Here is a 14,779-nt window from a genome sequence, read left to right as displayed (position 1 = left end):
AGAACCTGGCTCTGATACCATGAAGACAGATTTAAAAGAATAATAATCTTCTATCTTATTGAATATTGCGGAAAAGATACAAATAAATAGGCAGCCAAGCTAGTTGGCTTATCCTAATAAAAGAAAAGATAATCTCCTAATAAAGTGATTGATTTGAATTTAATATTCAAATCAGATTTTATTACCTAATTCCTAATCCTAAACAATCCCGGATAAAAGATAATGAAAGATTTGAATCTCCTAAATCTTCCAAACTAATTTATTCTAATTAAACCCGATTTGGACCCTTTTACCCTAATATGTCGACAGCTTCGACATAACTTGTACTCCTCAACATTAACCACTATTGTATGGTCAGAAAATAGTGAATTCCCCATTACCTAGAGGAGCAGATATGTAGTCCAAAAATTGACGAGAGGAATCTCTCATCCTCGTACTATAAGCACCTCTTTGAATTTTCTAAACTAAAAGTTTCACCAACATATATAGAAATGACTCACAACATGGTTTTCAGAGACAATAACATTAGAGACTCTCCAAAACTTGCTTTCTCTCAAAAGGAAAGAAACCTCGGTACATTGTTTCTTGACTTACCAAGAATTGAGTTTGGAAAGTAGGGAACGAAACTATTAGGAGGATGAGAAGATCTTCATTTTGGCACCACAACGCCCAAAGTCCACAAAGCAATGGTGCTCGTGAGGCTTTGAGTCGTGACGAGGGTGTAGGAAAATGGCTTGTTAAGCCATATTAAAGACCCATTTTGAGGTCCATTTTAGAAAGGGGTCCAATTAAATTTTGGGACGGATCTCGATAGATTTACGTTCTCCATCACGAGGAGATCGAAATCGAGTATTCATACACTCAAAATGGAGATTGGGTGAATGAGAAATTGATGTTCTAAGTATGTCATTTGGAATGGTTAAGGAAGTCGAAAATTGTAAAAATTCCACATTGGCTAGGAATGAAGCCTTGGTAGTGTTTATAAGTGATTGCACTTTGAAGCCTAGGTAAGCATGTATATCAGAGAGGCTCTCTCACACGGGGGTGTAAATAACGGTCCCGGCAAGTTAGGGGCCCGATGTGTGCGCCCACGACCTGCGGACATGAGAATGTCGAATTGAAAAACCCGCTCTGTGCGGGCTTTGTTTTGCAATTTTTCTTTTTATTTTTTCCAACTGAAATCCGAAACTGCTGCATTAGTGGATGATTAACTTTGCATTAGTACAGGGTGCGAAAATTGCAGCAATAACCAACATTATTGCTTGGTTTATGGACATTTAACCTCCGAATCTGGTCATATTTTGGAGCAAAAGCATCTGAAAGTTTCAGAGATTGCAACCTCTGAATTGAATCACCATTAAGCCGTGAATAAATTGGCTTTATTCACTATTATTCCAGCTTTGTAGCATCCTCTGCAGCAGCCTATATAAAGAGGCCTCTCTAGCCATTTGTAGACACATCTTCACAGAACTCTCTTTTCTATTCTCTCGTTTTCTTTGAGTCTTTCTTGCAGTTCTTTGTAGTTCGGTCTTGGTGATAGAGAGAAAGTCTAAGTTCTAGTTTACCGGACGGTTCTGATAGTGTTTTGAGCTACCGTTGTTGTCGTTGTGTCCTGAGAAACAGGCGTCTAATGTAACCTCAAGCACTCACTGGAGGGGACGAATATGTTTAAAGGAAAGCGTGGTTCACATGCCTCGACATCTTTGCCAATTCGTTTTTCTAAGTTTGATAGAAAAGTTGAATTTGTGTTGTAACAATTTCATTATTTATTTATTGCAAAAGTTGTTATATATATTGTTCTTCTTTAAATTATCCTATTGATGCTTCAATGTATGCTTTAGAAGCAGCCTTGACTTTCTTTAGTAGCAAGGGTAATGAGAATTGTGCAGTGAGAATTAATGAGAATGGGAAAAGGGTTGTGGATGTTACAAAGCTTGGAGCTCAAGAACGGCATATTTTCATAGAGAGGCTGATCAAGTGCATTGAAAGTGACAACCTTAGGTTGTTGAAGAAAATTAGGAAAAGGATAGACAAGGACGATCGAATACCTTTTTACTTGTCATAATTTACTCTCTAATATGTAAAATGCTTGGAGGCACTTAGAAGGCCTATTAATATGTGTTGCTTGGCACCCGGTGCCCCTAGCATTGTTACCTTAATATCTCTCTCCTTTGAGTATATATAATTTTACATATTCTTATGATTATTTACCCCACATACGGTTTAGTGGAGTGGGGGCATGTGCCTTTTACTTACCTTTTTTAAAAAATTTAAAAATAACCTGCATATTTTTAAAATTTTCTCGCACTGTCTCATAATTGTTCACACTCACTTTCTCTAAAACTCAAATGTAGTCTCCATAGCTTCAGGATTTTCTCATATTACCCCCTAATTTCTCTACTCTATTTTCATTATTTCAAATTATTACATATCCATTCACAAACTCTCTTTATTTTTTTCAACTTTTAGTGTGTATATATATATAATTTATATATATCTTTATTCCTCAAATCCTTAAACTGACAACACAAAATTCCTCTTAATTAATTTTTTTTTTTTTTTTTTTTTAAGTTGCACTACAAGAGATAGTTAATCATGAATTTGTGTTTGTAGAGCTGGTGTAAAGTTACCCACCGTAGAGGTAAGATATAAGAATCTGCATGTAGAGGCAGAGTGTCAAGTAGTTAATGGAAAGCCCCCACTCCCAACCTTATGGAATGCTCTAAAAAACATGCTTTCTGTAAGTACTAATTAACTGTGCATTTCTCTTATATTGCCTAGTTTGATAGCTTGGTCACTAACTATATTTTGAACAGCTTTCAGAAATTCATGAATTATTTATTTATTTTTACTATACGTAAATGAACACCATAATTCTTCACACTTCATTGAATTCTCTTTTTCTTTTTCCACTCTCAGTATCTTGGGAAGCTGTTAGTTTCAAAGGCGCATGGAACCAAGATAAGCATCATCACGGATGCTAGTGGTATCATAAAGCCCGGAAGGTAGCAATTCTTTGAAGCTCAAATTAACCTACTTTGCATAACATTTTGATTTTGAAAATGAATAACCAAATCATCTTGGCAAATAACACCCTCTTATTATCTACGCGCACAATTGAGTGCAAGCCAATATCTCTCTGTCTTTTTTTTTTAATTATTATTATTATTTTTAAATTTTGTAGTGAAAATCTTGGAATAGTAATGCACTCTTTTTGAGTTTATCTCTATTGCAGGATGACTCTGTTGTTGGGTCCACCAGGATCTGGGAAGACTTCCCTTTTAAAGGCTCTCAGTGGGAATCTAATTAACAAATCACTTCAGGTCTTATTACTTTTCATTAACATAGTTCATTGTGAAAAACAACAAATCAATAAAAGATTCAAACATCTATTGTTCAATTATCAAGTTCCTTACTCCGAGTAAACAACAAATCAATAAAAGATTCAAAAATCTCGATTTCTCATAAACGTCTTGCTGTAATTTAAGTTTAAACATTTTGGAAAGTATTGGACAGCTTTAGATGTTCTTGAGTAGTTAAGAGCCACTTTAATCTGTAGAGATCTCATTCAGTACTATATCATTTAACCCAACAGGTCAGAGGAGAAGTTTCTTATAATGGTTACAAACTAGGAGAGTTTGTTCCACAAAAGACTTCGGCTTATATAAGCCAGCATGACCTGCACATTCCTGAGACGACTGTAAGGGAAACACTTGATTTTGCAGCTAGGAAGTCGAGCTGGTACGTGCATATCTGTGTGTATGTATGCATGTATAATATATATGATATAGTGAAAAACCTTGATAATATATATTATTAATTAGTACTTTTCTGTAAAAGTAGAAATTATAATGGAGGTGAGCAAAATTGAGAAGGAAGCAGGACTCATACCAGATCCAGATGTAGATGCTTACATGAAGGTATCTTTAGCAACCAGAGTTTGTCTAAAAGCTAGTTATCATGTATTTCCCCGGGAATTGTTGATTAAAGTTACCTCATCTCATGGACATGGTTGATTTTGATAGGCAATATCTGTAGAAGGACTGAAAAGAAACCTTGAGACAGACTACATATTGAGGGTAATTCACGCAAGTGATGCTCATTGAAGATTTCTCCTTTCATGCATTAAATCTATTGTTGGCCCACCTCTTATCAACTTAAGCTGTTGGTAGAATTGGCAAACTAATATAACATCAGAGCAAATGGTTCTAAGTTTGAACTCCTGGAAAAAATGGTACATGTAATCCGTTTTCACTCCTTTACAGATACTTGGAATTGACATCTGCTCAGATACACTTGTTGGGGATGCAATGACGAGAGGTATTTCTGGGGGTCAAAAGAAGAGACTGACAACAGGTATATAGGTTGAGAAATATACTCATGTATTCGTACAAAAACCAAAACCATATCCAAACATTATTGGACAAAATTCTGACATTATCTTTATAGAGAATGAACTTAACTATGGTGTGCAGGGGAGATGATGGTAGGTCCGAAGAGAGCACTATTCATGGATGAAATAACAAATGGGGTGGACAGTTTCACTGCATTTGGGATTTTTCTTGTCTTCAGCAGCTAGTTCATATAACGGATGCCACTGCACTGGTGTCACTGCTTCAGCCTGCACCAGAAGTCTTCAGTCTCTTTGATGATCTAATTTTAATGTCAGAAGGGAAGGTTGTGTATCATGGTCCTTGTGATCAAGTTCTGGACTTCTTTGAGGATTGTGAGTTCAGATGTCCTGAAAGGAAAGACATTGCTGAGTTCCTTCTGGAAGTTGGTGCTTTTGAAACTTCTTGCTTTGTTTTCGAAAAATTATCATCTTGATAGCTTGTAGTTGGAGCTCAAAGAACCATTTGACGAATCTCAAAGCCATAAGAATGCTCTTTCATTTAGCATGTACTCCCTTTCTAATTGGGAACGCTTTAGAGCTTGCATGACAAGGGAACTCTTTAGAGCTTGCATGACAAGGGAACTTCTTCTCTTCAGAAGGCAATATCTTTTCTATGTGATCAGAACTATTCAGGTTCTTGCTTTCCATTTTCACCTCTGCACCTTTCTCTATGGCCGTTCTTTTCACAGTTTAAATTATTTAAACTTTTTGTGACCGTGTTTTCTCTAAGTGGTTCATTGAATCTGTGAATCCATTCAATTCGCATAATGCAATTTGGATTGGATTGGATTGAAAGAATTTTGAATTGGCAACGGATTGAGTTTTTCCCAATCCGTAGTTACGGATTGAACATTTCTCAATCTGCATAATTCGTTCATCCGAACTATATATATTATATACATTTTTCTATATATTTTTAAATAACTATATAACAGATTTTTTTAAATTATATGATACACATACATATTTAAATATATACGTATTGAAAAGACTTGGTCTTATATGGTAGATCCAATTGAAGGCCTTGAATTTTGTGTCAAAACATGAATTTTATGTTAGATTTTGTGGAATTATATTTTGTTACGTTATGTTTGTGTGTAATTTTATTATTAATTTTATTAAAATATTAAAAAGAGATGGAAACTTGATATCGTGGAATTTGTGGAATTTTTTTTTGTTATGTAATCCTTGCTTCAACACCGGAAACTCGAATCGTCTTTTAGGGCTTTAATCATGGGCCAAATAAAATTACTGTTAGGTTCGTCGTTTTAAATTTTATTGATTTGAATTTTTTAATTTGAATAAAAAAATTTAAATTGTGTGGTTTAAATTATAATTTAAATTGACGTTTTGATATGCAATTAAAATTTTAATTTGAACAATGAATAAAATTTAAATTTGTATTTGGTAGGTGTGAAAAACAGAGAGTTGACACATTTTACTGTTCAAAAATGGTTTAAACAGTTGAATTTGAGGGAGAGCTAAACTCTAAATTGGACTGTTTAACTCAGTTTAAACGGGAAATATAATTCAAATTACATGCTTACTAAACATCAGTTCAACCTGTGATCACTGTTTAAACTGAGTTGAACTGAACTAAATCAGTAAAACAAACAGGGGCGACACTTATTGATTAACGCCCAAAAGTGATATTCACAAGCGGTCAATTGTAGCACAGAAGGGCGGTCGTATCCACATAGAGATAATAAAATAACAAGAATGATTAACAGAATAAGAGCGTTAGAGAAAAGTGAATTAAAGAAAAATGAGAGTTTTTGAGATTTTTGTTGCAAATAAAATAAAAAGGATAAAATATGTATGAAGAAAACGGTAAAGTGTCGAGAATCCTTAATGCTTCGTTCACCAATTCAAGTTTTGATTCACAAAATAAAATAATCGAATAAATTAAATCTCTATGTTGGCTCAGAAAATATTATTATTACAAGTTATCTAAAATCGACAATATATCAATCTGACAATATTGCAGTAAAAGATAATTTATAAAATAATTTGAATAACAAAACATTGTGTGACATAATTACATAAGAAAAGCGTGACTGAACTTATATAAAAATTGACACACAATATTTTGAAAAGTAATAGAAAAATAGATGAGATTTAATTTATTCAGATGTTAAACTTTACAGCACTAGGAATCAAAACCCCAAATTGGGTCGCTCAACAGAAGTTCATCTCTAACCTCACCAAGAAAACTCTAGCCTATCTTGCAAAACATTCTCACAAGTTATAGAGAGAAAATATGAGACTGACAGCAAGACAACAGAAAACTGAATATTAAAAGCTCCCCAAAACCTTAGGCCAACCCCTCTATTTATAGTGTTCAGAGGTTGCCTCTCAAATAAGGAAATAAATTATAAAACTAGAAAATTACAAAAGAAAAGGAAACAAAATAAAATTACACATAAATTAGGAGAAATCATATATTTGATTTGGGAAGAAATCTGGAAATTTGCTCTGATTTTTGGGGAAGGAATTCGGATTCAGCACCAAGGGGACACGTGTCGCAACGTGATTGGAAGTGAGGAGGAAAAGCGCCACGTGTCACGGGCGGATTGGGCAAACGGAGCTGGCGATGGTTAGACAGGGGACAAGGTTGACAGCCGGCGCAGCTTCATTGGGGAATCAGACTGGCATTGCAGACGCGGGACCCACGAGGGAGAAACGGAAACGCACTGGAGAACGCGCGTGCGTGGGACGCGTTCCCTGAGGTACCGCGTGCTGTTGACGCGCGAGGCGCACGATGGTGGGAGAAACGGGCGTGAATTTCCGCGCTGACTATGCAGTGGCTTGGCTCGGCTCGGCTGACGCGTCTCTCCCTCTGGCTCGTGTGGCTCGGCTGAAAGGCTTAAAAATATGACTTTCATGGCTTCTTTTTGTGTAGCTTTTTACACTGCTTTCATTAGTTTATAATTAAGCAAAAACTAGACAAATTCTAATTAAAAATATTATGAATAAAAATAATAGAATTGCTTAATTAAAACGTAAATATTTTAATATTATATAAATCAAAAACAGTATTTAAGGTGCATTTTCATGCACTAATCACTTATCCAGTCCATTCATATAAGAAACCGGACCAAACACAGGATTAAAATCTGGGCTACAAGAGTCAAGGTCCATAATGTTGACCAATCCGTTAATCTGCACAATCCAATCTGCAGAATCTATGTTTTCGGATTGAATTGGATTGGAAATCTTACGGATTGGTAACAATTGAGATTTTCTTAATATACAGTGACGAATTAGATTGAAGATTGACCTTTAATCCACGTAATCCAATTTGTAAAGACCCTTAAAACTTTTCTCTCAAAAATTTAAACTTTAGTTGAAATTTTCCCCTCGAACCGTGAAAAGAACAAGTCTTATATTTCAATTCTTTTAACTCTTATATATATATATATATTTTTTTTTTTTATTTTTTATTTTTTTTTTTTTTGCAGCTTGTAATCATGACACTTATCACAGTGACCACATTCTTCGGGCCTCAGATGGATATTAGTGCTAGTCATTCAGAATCCTACATGGGTTCGCTTTCTTTTACTCTTCTCCTTTTTCTTGTTGATGGGTTTCCAGAGGTAGTAGCAACAGTTTCAGGGCTCCAAGTTCTCTACAAACTGAAAGAGTTGTGTTTCTACCCAGCCTGAGCTTAATGCAATTCCAGCCACCATTTTGAGAGTCCCTTTTTCTTTTGTGCAATCTTTGGTTTGGGCATGTCTTACATATTACCCTATTGGATACACACCTGAAGTTCAGAGGTGATCTTCTCTCTAGATAGATCCCTTGTATATACTATTTGCGTGAAATCCATTGTACTTGGGATCAGGGATCCCCATTTTTAATACAACTCACGTGATAATGAGTTGTCATCTTCTACTGGTAAGTAATTGTGATTATTAATTTAGGTGACGATCTTTTAAACGTTAAATAATAAAATCATGACAACTCATAAATCACGTCAATTAGTATTTAAAAGTTGTGATTTTGCCTATGTTTGTTTTTTGCACATCTATTTTTCATATTTAGTTCACCCTTCTTTTGCTTTATTTTTGTTGCTAATAAGGTTCCAGTCTTTGCCATAATCTTGTCCATTCAATCTAGTATAGTAAAAAAAGTTTTCTTCTGAAAAAAAAAAAAAAAAAAAATTTAGGACATACTTAATTGAAAATATAATTTGGGGTGCAAATTTATCTTCAGTGTTTTGCTAGAAATTACTTTGGTTAACTTCATCTGGTCTCAATATGTCCAGGTTCTTGTACCATCTCATTATATTATTCGCAGTGCATTTAGCATCAGTGTCCATGCTCTGCTTCCTGGCTTCAGTCTTCCAATCCATGGTTGCTTCCTTTGTAGCTGGTGCTGCTGCACTATTGCTAGCTTTATTGTTCGGTGGCTTCATTATTGCAAAACGTAAGCCTACTAAAAACTATCACTTGATTTTTGGATAACCAACCAAAAGAGAATCAACTTTTGTTTTTTTGTTTTTGCTGAGACAATCAACTTAGTTGTGTATCTGTGGTTGCAGCCTCTATGCCAGTTTGGTTAAAGTGGGGATTTTGGGTACTTAGGGAGAAATTGGTCTTTCTTTAAATGAATTTCTTGCTCCTAGGTGGCAAAAGGCGAGTATTTTACTGCTCTGTTTTTTTCCCCTTGGGTCCTTGAAAAAAAAAATGGTAGTTTTGTTGAACAGAAACCAAAACATGATCTGAAGTAAACGGGTGAAAATTCAGAAATGTCTTTTTTTCATTAAATATGTCATTTTTCAACACTTTCACTATTTCCCCTCATCAATAAAAAATCGCTCAAAATTCCCCTCGGTCCACTTTCGTCTATATCGCCTACGGATTTGCTAACATGCCACGCCATCAAGACGCTTCAATGTGGTCAATATTTCGGAGGGCATTTATGAAATGAACCTCTTTTTAATGATGCCATAAAATTTGGTCGATTACATTTTGTTAGTTGCCAAGCATGTTCTCTTGTTCTTTTCTGCAGATGCTGTCCACAAATAGAACAATAGGGCAACAAACACTTGAGAGCCGAGGACTAAACTTTGATAACAAATATATTCATTGGATATCACTTGGAGCTTTGTTCGGGTTCACAATTGTATTCAACATTGGGTTTACCCTGGCCTTAAGTTTCTTGAAGGGTAATTAAGTTTTCTTGTTAATTTTGTTTCAACTTAAGGATTAGAGATGAACTCTAACTCATGAAAAATCACCATTTGGTGCATATTCAGCTCCTGGACCATCTCATGCAATTATTTCACGGGAAAATCTGTCACAAAAACAAGCAAGTGAAGATGATAAAGGCAATATGGAACGTGAAAAAGGTTTTACTTTACTTTTCTTGCTTTCACATTCTTCTATCATATTCACCACACTCTTTACTTCATGTAAAAATCTTACCTCCAGCATTTCATCAGCACTTTTTTTTCCCTTTTTTGACATGAAGAATGGCCTTGCCTTTTACACCCTTAACGGTAGTGTTTCAAGATTTGCAATACTATGTCGACACCCCTTCGGTAATCGAATATAAACTCTCATGAAATACAGATAAGTTATGTTTACATTATGTCAAAGGGATATCTTACACATCACTCTTTGTTGGTTTCTTTAGGAGATGAAAAGTGGTGGAACTGCTCATAGGAAACAACTACTTTGTGATGTAAGTTGCGCGTTTAGGCCAGGAGTTCTGACCGCGTTGATGGGCGTTAGTGGAGCTGGAAAAACCACTCTTCTGGATGTTCTTTCAGGAAGAAAAACTGGTGGATGTACCAAAGGTGAAATAAAGATTGGCGGGTACCGTAAGACTCAAGAAACATTTGCAAGGATTTCAAGTTACTTTGAGCAAAACGACATACTTTCTCCACTCATCACTGTTGAAGAGTCTATGGCTTTCTCAGCGTGGCTGCGTCTCCCTCCTCAGATTGACTCAAAAACAAAATCTGTATGACCAAAACCACACACAAACATGCGCGTGCGCCACACACAAAACTCACTCAAGTACTTTTAGCATAATTTTATGTTGGATTTGGAGTTTAATAATCGCCTTGACGCAGAGTCAGAGTCAATACACAAATCGACCTCGGTGGGTGTATTGGGGGTTTTCATACATATATTAAGGGGCGCTGGTTTTGGGAATGAAACTGAGAGATAGAAATATAGCGAGTTCGAGAGTTGTGAAGTGTGTGATTTGCTTGTAATTATATTCTTCATTAGTGAGAACCTGTAGAGCTGGAAGTGACGTAACTCCCCAATATGAGGGTTAACCACTATAAATTTTGTGTCTGCTTGATTGTCTTGCCTTTATTTTATTACACTCATTAGTAAAAGACTAGGGCGTCCAATCCATAACATTTTCCAGTTGAAACTGTTGTTTTCATCTTCTGGCTCTGCATAGGATTTTGTTGCTGAAGTCCTTGAGACTGTTGAACTTGGTCACTTGAAAGATGCCTTGGTTGGCATACCTGGTATTAGTGGCTTGTCAACCGAGCAACGCAGGCGACTCACCATAGCCGTTGAGCTTGTTGCCAATCCCTCTATCCTCTTCATGGACGAACCCAAAACTGGTTTGGATGCAAGGGCAGCTGCAATTGTCATGAGAATAGTCAGGAATGTGGTTGACACAGGAAGAACAGTTGTTTGCACTATACACCAACCAAGTATCGACATATTTGAAGCTTTTGATGAGGTAAGGGAAAGCAATTCTTCAATTTTGGAAGGCTTTAGAGTTGATGTCAAACATTAACTCAATTTTTGTCTGCAGTTGATTCTTCTGAATCCTGGTGGGCAAGTCATCTACTTTGGCCCTTTGGGACAAGACTCAAGCAGCGTTGTGGTGTATTTTGAGGTCAGTGTGTTTTATAACACACTCGTACACACATATATATATATATATATATATATATGTATATATGTATATATACATATCCTTGTGTTCACTTTCCCTTGTAAAATTTAGTAAAATGTTAAATATGCTCAACGTTCCTGGCAGTGTATTTCCGGGGTTCCAAGGATAAGAAATGGCTGTAATCCGGCAGCATGGATGTTAGAAGTCACTTCTCTGTCTGCTGAAGCTAAACTTGGTATAGATTTTGCTCAAATATACAAGGAATCTGCTTTATACAGGTGAATATTTTGCTTTTGTCTATTCAGAACCTTGGAATTTGAATATATGGTTTTTCATTGCTTTCTAAATTTGAGCAATTTATGTAGCATAAATTAGGCCCCGCACAGCTTTTAAAGTCTAGTTATTCACTTGTACCTCTTTATAAATTAAGCTTACATCTTTTTACAAAAGTAGTATATTCAGAGACCAACACTCTTATAGTGGTATTCCTCTAATTCATCCTCGATAAAATAAAAATTACGAATCAAATTAGTTAATTAATAATGTCCAGAAGAAGGGTTAGAAGTTTGCATTTCCCAACCAAGTTTTCCCAGAAATTTTGTGTGCAATTCAAATATTGCTTATGGAAACACCACTTGTCTTATTGGAGATGTCCCTCCTACAACCTGACCCGTATCATAAACACACTTGTATCATCCTTGATTTTTGGGCTACTATTTTGGGACCAAGGAAAGAATATGTAAGCACTTCTTATTCAATTTGCAGTTAAGCAAAGAAAACAAGGTTCTTTCTATATGGATTTCATTTGTATTTGGGTTCCATCCATGTATATGAGAGATATATGAGTCTCTGCATCTTTTATTTTTTATTTTTTGGGTTAATTTTAATTTTGTCCCTCGAAGAATACTAGTTGTCTAATTTTGCCTCCTAAACTTTTAAATGACACACCACCAAATTACCCTTATTAAAAACATCACGTGAGCCTCACTACATTCCGTCCATTTTTTAATGATTCTGTCCCAGAGGTATCATTAGTGCAATATTTGTTTAACTCGGGCGCCGGTGGTGTATCATTTGAAAGTTTAGGAGACAAAATAAGACAACTAATATTTCTCGAGGATCAAAATTGAAATTAGCCCTTTTTTTTCATCTCATTTAGAATAGTACTCTCCAAAACAATTTTTGACATTCATTTTTCTTCCTATGAATTTGTCAGAAAAGACCAGCAAAACTTGTCCAACATACTGGGGTCAATGTATGAAGCTGTGATGTTCTTGGGCATAAGTAATTGTTCACCAGCATTACCACAAATTGCAACAGAGAGAACTGTTTTGTATAGAGAAAGATTTGCACATATGTACTCTTCATGGGCTTATGCACTTGCACAGGTACAATCTTCTAGCCAATTTATTGAGTTGTCACAAACTTGATATGAAGTACAATTCTCTCTTGCTTTTCTAATAGGATTTTTGGTGGTGTTAGTTTGCTGGACTAGAAACATTGTGACAGTTTGGTCTGTTAAACTTTTTTTCGCTGATTATTCCTTGAACTTTGCGTTTTCCTTGAGCAAAACTTTGGATGCTAATCATAAAAGGAACGATGAATTTAAAAATTTAATGGGCACATGATAACTTGAAATTTTATAGAAAGGAAGATGTTCATATGATATTAACCTCAGCAGCTGCTTTTCATTTTAAGAAGCTTCTTTCTTATGAGGATGTTCATCAATGGTATATCGATCAGCAAATTGATTCATCGGATGAGAAATTTTATAGAAACAATCATATAAGGAACAAAATATTACCTTCAATGCTAGTGAAAACGCTTGAAAACTACAACCTGTTGCGTACAATATTTATATTTTTCCTTAAAATTTCAAGTTTTACGCAATAAAGGCACGCGTCTGCTTTCATTAAGTTTCAAAAGTACGTTGTCAATTTTGTCGTCATGGACCAAACTTCCAAAAAAAAAAAAATTAAGCACAACGATTAATCAGGAAAAAAAATGTTGAGGGATCACTTTTCAAAATTTCATAGACCGATGAAGCCAAAGACACTTTCAAGTAAGTATCTATTTTACAGCAAATTGGCCATGTATACGATCAAAACTTTGCTTTTTACTTTAGTATTAGTTTATATGTATCTGCTTATAACAGAGCTTTTAGTTTACTGAGAAGAACAAATTATCCACCTTTTGCAGGTGATAATCGAGGTTCCATATCTGTTTATCCAAACACTTTCATATGTGATCATCACATATCCAATGATTGGATATTATGTTTCAGCATTCAAAGTGTTGTGGTACTTCTATGCCTGTTTCACTTCACTCTTGTACTTTAATTACATGGCAATGCTTATTGTTTCATGCACACCAAATCTCATGGTTGCTGGGATTTTGTGCTCCTCTATCTACGCAGTCCTTAATCTGTTCTCCGGATTCATCATTCATAGACCGGTAAGTACTTAAACCCGTGAAATGATAAGTAGAAAGGAAATTCACATGAATATACACGACTTAATTTGGGTTTAATCTGAAAGTATACCATCTATTTCAAACTTTATCAATTGTATCCTAGTTCGTCACTAATAACTTTTCCATGACGATTTGCATATCACGACATTTCAAGTATGTATCGAATTCTTACCCTCGGAACAAATATATACATGAAATGTCTTGGTATATAATTGAACCTAATATGCATGGTAAATTTTCGCTTAGTAGAAGATTTTACAAGACCATTTTAGATGACCTTTTCTTTGTCTTAATGTAGCAAATTCCCAAGTGGTGGATTTGGTTGAATTATTTGACTCCAACATCTTGGTCAATGCATGGTTTGCTGACTTCACAATATGGAGATGTGGACTTGGAAATCATGACCATATCCGGAGAGACTAAAACAGTTTCTGGCTACTTACAAGATTATTTTGGGTTTGAAGTTGACAATTTGGGTTTAGTAGCTGCTATTATCATTCTATTCCCTTTGGTTTTTGCTTCTCTTTTTGCATATTGTACAGCACTGCTGAGCTTCTTGAGCAGGTGATTGTAACCGTGTGAAAAAATGTACTTAAATTTGAATTTTAGTCCGAGTTTTCCACTCGAACCTGCGAGAAGAACGGGGCCTTACTAAACCGTATACATTAACATGTTCTTTTGCTCTCTCTGCCAAAGAGTTTTGGAAAGTTGACGTAGTGTAAACGTGTATGAGAAAAACTTGAACAACCAGGGACAGAGCGAATTAAGGCCCAGAGAGGGCTGAAGCCCCTCCTAAGCCCAATTGGCCCACTAAAATATCTTTAAACAATTATGAATTTTGCCCTTCTTTTTTTACTAAGCCCCCATCATTTTTTTCAATTTCTGATTTGAATTTTTCATTTACATCTTTATTTTTTACTTTTAACTCTACACTATTACTTCATTTTTATTCTTGTATCTTTTTTTTTAACTTTAAAAACTTAAATAAATAAAAATTGCAATAAAATATAATGTATAAAAAAAGTGTAAAAATTACTAACT

The 14,779-nt window shown here is 35.2% G+C and overlaps 1 pseudogene; it reads left to right on the top strand.

Annotated features, from left to right (window-relative positions):
* Positions 1-1,828: 1,828 nt before the first annotated feature.
* LOC21386809 lies at positions 1,829-14,418 on the top strand (annotated as a pseudogene).
* Positions 14,419-14,779: the final 361 nt, after the last annotated feature.

The sequence above is a fragment of the Morus notabilis genome, unplaced genomic scaffold, assembly GCF_000414095.1.
Source record: "Morus notabilis unplaced genomic scaffold, ASM41409v2 Scaffold1843, whole genome shotgun sequence".
NCBI lineage: Eukaryota > Viridiplantae > Streptophyta > Magnoliopsida > Rosales > Moraceae > Morus > Morus notabilis.
The sequence above is the reverse complement of the archived record's forward strand: the minus strand, read 5'-3'. Positions and strand labels throughout refer to the sequence as shown.